The sequence below is a fragment of the Bufo gargarizans genome, chromosome 1, assembly GCF_014858855.1.
Source record: "Bufo gargarizans isolate SCDJY-AF-19 chromosome 1, ASM1485885v1, whole genome shotgun sequence".
Classification (NCBI taxonomy): domain Eukaryota; kingdom Metazoa; phylum Chordata; class Amphibia; order Anura; family Bufonidae; genus Bufo; species Bufo gargarizans.
The window spans coordinates 305,615,172-305,622,284 of NC_058080.1; positions in this window are offsets into that span (position 1 = coordinate 305,615,172).

The following is a 7,113-nucleotide window of genomic DNA, read 5'->3' on the forward strand; positions in this document are numbered from 1 at the left end:
GCGCAGGTAATGTCGCTGTCAGCAGCGGCCAAACAATTGCGCTGAATGTCATAGATATTTAGGATGCGCAAATGTTACACAGGAGATGTAGCACAGATAATGTTGCTGTCAGCAGCGGCCAAACAATTGCGCTGAATGTCATAGATATTTAGGATGTGCAACGTTATAAAGGAGATGTAGCGCAGGTAATTTTGCTATCAGCAGCAGCAAAATAATTGCGCTGAATGTCACAGATATTTAGGATGCGCAAATGTTACACAGGAGATCTAGCTCAGGCAATGTCGCTGTCACCAGCGGCCAAACAATTGCGCTGAATGTCACAGATATTTAGGATGCGCAAATGTTATACAGGAGATGTAGCGCAGGTAATGTTGCTGTCAGCAGCGGCCAAACAATTGCAATGAATGTCACAGATATTTAGGATGCGCAAATGTTACACAGGAGATGTAGCACAGGTAATGTCGCTGTCACTAGCGTAAAAAAAATTGCACTGAATGTCACAGACATTTAGGATGCGTTAATGTTATAAAGGAGATGTAGCGCAGGTAATGTTGCTGTCAGCAGCAGCCAAACAATTGCGCTGAATGTCATAGATATTTAGGATGCGCAAATGTAACACAACAGATGTAGCAGAGGTCGTGTCACTGTCAGCAGCAGCCAAACAATTGAATGCAATTTAGCGCAGGTTGCGCTAATAATATATATTACAATGAAATAAAACAATAGTCCTTAGAAGGACCTTTGGGTCTCTAACACCTTTCAAGACTAAACCCTCCCTAAATAAAAAAAATAAAAAAAGAACAATTCCTGTCCCTCCTAGTGTTGAGCAAGCATGCTCGGTTGAATACCTGTTCGGCTTGAGCATCGCTATGCTCGGGTCTCCTTCCCGCATGTTTTGCCAATAAACGTGCAGGTACTGCCATCACTGTAATGCCAGTAGCCATGTTGGCTACTGGCATTACAGTGATTAGCTGTCCGGAACGTGTCATGACGTGGGTTCGGCTCATTGCGAGTCAGGGAGAGCTGTGCTTAGGAAGGGACAGATAGTGTAGGGCGTTTGTGATTACAATTTATTCAATTTTAAAACGTTTCAAGGACTATTGTGTGTGGTGACAACAATTTAAACTTTCAAAGTAGTCTTCGATTTTTAAAAAGGTCCCTGCATTAAATTGTCACATCTGCGCTGCAATGGCATCTGTGTGTCAGGCCCAGATATTGGGAAAAATGTTAGTGACAACAAATATATTTTTCCCATAAGCTATCCATAATTTTCCTATAAACGGTCCCTGCAGTCAATTGTCTCATCTGTGCTGCAATAGCGTGTGTGTGTCTGGCCCAGATATTGTGAAAAATATTAGCGAAAACAATTATATTTTTTCCATAATTTATCCACATTTTTCCTATAAACGGTGTCTGCATCGAATTGTCACATCTGCGCTGCAATATGACAAGAGATAGTAGAAATATAAGTGAAATCTATTTTCCTTTTTCCATATACTGTGCTTGCTGTGAACTGTGACATCCGTGCCACATCTTGTGTGTCAAGCGCGCATATAACATTTAATATGAAGAAGGCAAGCATTAAGGTACAGGGAAGTGGCCGTGATGCTGATGGTGTACGCAGAGGCTGTGGCCCTGGGCGCGTTGAAACTGTGCCTGCTGCCAGAGCACAAGAAAAACATTCATCCAAGATACCCAGCTTCATGTCCCATTTTGCAGGGCGGCGCAGGTGGTCGGTTGGATTGCAGCAGATAGTGCTTCCATTTGGTTAAAGAGAACCTGCCACCGGATTTTGTGTATAGAGCTGAGGACATGGGTTGCTAGATTGCCGCTAGCACATCCGCAATACCCAGTCCCCATAGCTCTGTGTGCTTTTATTGTGGAAAAACAACGATTTAATACATATGCAAATTAACCTGAGATGAGTCCTGTCCCTGAGATGAGTCAGGGACAGGACTCATCTCAGGTTAATTTGCATATGTATCAAATATTTATTTTTTTTCACAATAAAAGCACACAGAGCTATAAGAACTGGGTATTGCGGATGTGCTAGCGCCCATCTAGCAACCCATGTCCTCAGCTCTATACACAAAATCCCGGTGACAGGTTCCCTTTAAGCACCACCCTGTCTTCCACCAAGTCCAGTCTCAGTAGCCAGGATTCTGATCCACACAATCCTCACCTTGATCCTCCTTTCTCCCACCATTTACAGTCTGGCCAAACAAGTGATCCCACACTTGGATATTCTGAGGACCTCTTTTCATCACCATTAAATGATTTGGCCCTCTTGCCAAGCACGCTTGAAGAGGGACCTGAGATCTTGTGCCCCAATTCCCAACCTCTTGAGCATCCAGAGTCACAAGAACATGACGCTGGGTAACGGCAATTAGTGTTTAATGAGGTGGATGATGATGAGACACAGTTGCCAATGACTCAATCACAATTACTGGAATCAAGTGCAGGAACAGCACTCAATGGTCCGTCCTTCTTACAGGAAGATGCAGCACCCCCGCACCAGCCACGGATCCAATCAGTCAGAGAATATGTAAAAATCAAACAGCGGTGGCAGCATCTCCCATCATTTCATCTTTATTGAGGACTTCACAGCATACACAAAATTAGCAACGTTTCGGCTGTGCAACAGCCTTTGTCAAGCATAAAAACAGTATGACCCAAATGCATATAAATACTCAAACCAAGGTCCACCCACTATTGTCAGTACCAATCAAGGCTCACCATAAACCAACCCATATATCTCACACCCTATCTTTGCACAGACTTCCACACTGCTCATTTAACATACTTTAATTGGTCATCACCTGTAGTTATTCCTCACATTGTCGGCAACATGTTTTTCATTGTGGTCCGCGTCCTCTATTCCGTACTGCGCATGTCCCTGCATCGACCGGCCCCGCTCCACGTCACACACGAACGTCAGAAGCAAGATCCCGCGATAGCTGACGTCAGCGAGCAGCTGACCACAGCGTCACAGAGATCCCGACCCGCTCGTCCGCGCAGTCACGGAGCTAGGCGTCGCGTTACCTAGGAGATTCCAAAGCGTCAGTATATCGGAACCGCATATGGATCAAACCATGATTCCAGGTCACATCTGAAGAACATTATTGTTGCATGTATAATCTACATCTATATCATAACATAGTGAATATTGACTGGATCGTATATAAAGTTTAAGTCAACTGGCATTCTGTCCTATCATAACTTAGACTATGTACCATACAGAACATATTGTATTGCACCAGGCAACCATGTAAACAAGTATAGCATATATGTGTATGGAGATGTTAAATGGTGACATATGATATACCCAAATCTGACCATTTGTAGTTAATCACGTAGGTAGGACCTCAACCCCCTATGGAATATGTTAAAAACAATTACTATGCAATTACTATGCAACCCTAATCTATACTGGCTACATTGAATTCTAAATTCAGCCCATGAGGCTGTAACGATCTCAAAGTGTGGATCCATTTTAATTCCTTCCTTCTGAGCAGTTTATATTTGTCCCCGTCTCTCCTCAGTGACCCCACAGAGTCTATAGCATGAAAACGGAGTTGATCAATAGAGTGTCCGTATTCGATGAAATGTTTCGCTACCGTTTTTTCTATTATGGCCTTCCTAATGGTACTCTTGTGTTTATTGATTCGCTCCCTGAGCTCCATGGTGGTTTCTCCCACGTAAATGTAGCTACAGGGGCACTGTATCATATAGACTACGTCCCTAGATCTGCAGGTATAGTATTCCCTAATTTTAAAGGTTTTCCCACTATATGGATGGGTGAAAACATCACCCTTCATAATCCCACTGCAGTTGCAGCATGATAGACATGGAAAATTACCTGATTTTCTGTTGTAGCTCCGCCCACATCGGACTTGACTTGTCTGTCCCGTATACAGACACTCCTTCTGTATGCCATCATCGGGGGTGATGCAAACTCCCTCATGTTTGGCATTCCTCGTGGAGGATATGCCAATCCTTCCTGAAGATATTAGATATTGCACCACTATCCCCACCGAAGATGGACACAAAAGGAATTCTGTTCTCTGTCCCTGTCCATGTAGATCTGCCCAAAACTGTGTAACGTTTGACCGCTAAAGCTTTACTCCTAGTCTTCTGTAATAAAGTACGTGGATATCCCCTTCTCATAAACTTCCTACACATCTCATCTGTTCTAGTTAGAAATATGTAGGCTCCCTCTCCGGAATCAAACACTGATTCCCCGTTACCTGTAGTTACAATGATTTTGAGCTGACTGCTACATCGAAAGTTGATAGGGAAGATATCCAAATAGATCGTGAACGTCATGGGGACATGCGATCAGGTAGAAGTTATCTAGAGTCAACAAAGCGGCAGCAGGGCCTCTCCTGTATAACGTTTTCTCATCCAAAATACTGCAGGGACATTCCCTGTAATTTTGTATTACTCATTCCAATAAAAGGGAATCTTAATAGTCCTGTATTGTTATTTATCATCACTACCTCCATGAGTCGGGAGTGTGTGATTTGTGCGCCACCTGCTTGCCTTCCTTGGATGTGTTAGCTGTTTCTCAGGCTCCCTCTCCGGAATCAAACCCATTACCTGTAGTTTATAATGGTTTTGAGCTGACAATTACATCGAAAGTTGATAGGCCAGATATCCGAATGGATCGTCGCCATCACAGGGACGTGCCATCAGCCCCAGGTTACCAAAGCGGCAGCAGGCCACCGCCTATAATGTTTTAGATGGTCAGATCAGCATTTCCTTGCTCCTAATGTTTTTGAGGGTCACCAGCAATCATAATTTTTAAAGGGTGTGTATGATGCTCTCCTTTATGTGTAACTAAGGGTGTATCGGAGTGCCTCTTCCTTGTAATTTTTGGCAGCACTTGCACTTTATATACAAGTATATATTCAGGAAAGAATGTTTTCTATAATTTTTTCCTCTAAAATCGAAAGAAAAATTTGTTCTTGGTTTTGTGTGTATTATTGTCATTATGTAACAGTGGTGTACTATTCGGACAACATAGTTCCCAGCAGCGACCAGCGAGTCCAAGATGCACCCATACATCCTCCCCATTCTGTTACAAAACCATTTTGGTGGTGTTATCAACAATTTCTGACATTTTCTTATGAACCAGGCACCCTCCCCTCTTCAGAGCAGGGGGTACCTGGTTTAATGCTCAGGATCTCCCATTGACTTCTATTATACTCGGGTGCTCGAGCACCAGAATATCACGATGTGTATGGCCCAAGCACTACGGTGCTCGATCAACACTAGTCCCTACACTATCTGTCCCTTCTGCTGCAGCTCGCCCTGACTAAGACTGAGCGAACCACGTGTCATCAGGTGCTATATAGCACCTGATGACGTGTTTCGGCTAGCCAATCACTGGTATGCCAGTAACCACCATGGCTAAGGCATTACAGTGAGTGCTTCCCCGTACTTCCCCGCACGTTTATTGGCTGCGTAGCCGCCAGCAAACATGCGGGTAGGAGATTCAAAATGGTGTTCGGCCGAGCATGCCGAACAGATAAATTAGTCTTATTATGAAAAAGCACTGATTGACAGTTTGAGGCTACCAACAAAGTAGATAACTGGGTAATTCTTTCTGTTGCCAGCTGATGTTAGACATACTAATTTATATGTAATTTTCAAATAAACCACTATTACATAAGTGGTTCCATAACAGAAATAGTACCCACCCAGAGGTTCCCTCGAGGCCTCTCAGCTAGAAAAAGTAAAGTCGGTCTGCTTTGCTGTGTTAAAAGACTTTTGTTCTGGAAGAGCTATTTACAGATGTTAGGCTGGCTAAGCTATTACCTTAGTTATACTAGGAAGCCTATTTAAAAGGCTAAACAGTGACTGGAAGGCTATGCTATATTTGTGAAATACTCAGCTTTTTAAAATCCGTTTGGAAAGAAAGCTGGATTGCACATGTTTTTCATATGTGGTTCTCACTCCTGATTTGCCTGGAATGAGTTTCTGAATCTTTGGGCTTGTTAGAATTATAATTTTTTTTGAAAATTCAGGATGAATTCCAAATAGATTTATTCATCTCTAGTGCCATATATAATGTATGTCATGTCACTGTATATACTGTCACTGCATGTATAATACTGTTGTAGGGCCCTGACAATGAAATCTTTTAGCTCTCCTCCTTTGCAACCCCCACTCCTATGGCTAGTCAAGATATTTCTTTCTACAGAGCTTTATGCTTTTTATTGGTATCATTTTTGGTGGTGTACGTATAACTTTTGATCACTGTTAATCAATTTTTTTCAGGGAACAAAATATGGCGAATCACATGTTTTTATTGTTTTTAGTTAGGGCATACACAGCACAAGAAAAATATGTTTATACTTTAATAGTCTAGACATGTTTAGACAGAGATTTTTTTAGTTTATTTATCTTTATGTCAAAAATTGGGAAAGGGGGGTGCTTATTACGGCACTCTTACATACTCATGCACCTGAGGCCAGTCCAGAAACATCCAGGCATTGCATGTATGCGTATGGAAGTCTAAAAAAATAAGCACTAGTACATGGCAGAACAGCGGACAAAGAATGGAGGCTGCCATGTACTGCATGCTATTGTACAGAAGGCTGACAGAGGAAGGAGTGGGCTGAGGTCGGGATGGCTGCCTGGCAACTGTATGCTGAAGCCTTCAGCATCCAGCTGCTAGATAGCTATCCCAGCCTCTGTCCACTCTTTCCTCTGCCAGCCTCCTGTACTATAGCATGTATGCTACAGTTCAGGAGGCTGGCATGGCTGTCAGGCACACTCACACTCACAGTCCCCTGTACCTGGCCCCACTATCTGTCCTCACCTCTCCTTTCCCAGTCCCAGCTGCCCTGCTCTCCCTCATGCCCAGAACTTTCAGGAAGAGGCCAGACCAAGGCACATACCTGACAAATTCGAAACAATATACCACTGCCATTGGACGTGTTTCCTGACAGTGTTGCCTGCATGTAGTAACCGTCCTCCACTCCTTCCTTTTTATACATAGTGCACTGCTGGCATGTATTGTTCCCTGGGCTGGCAGTGCAGTATGCAAGGCAGAGTAGACTGTATGCAGAATGATGGGTGGGTGGATGTATAAAAGTGGATGAGCAC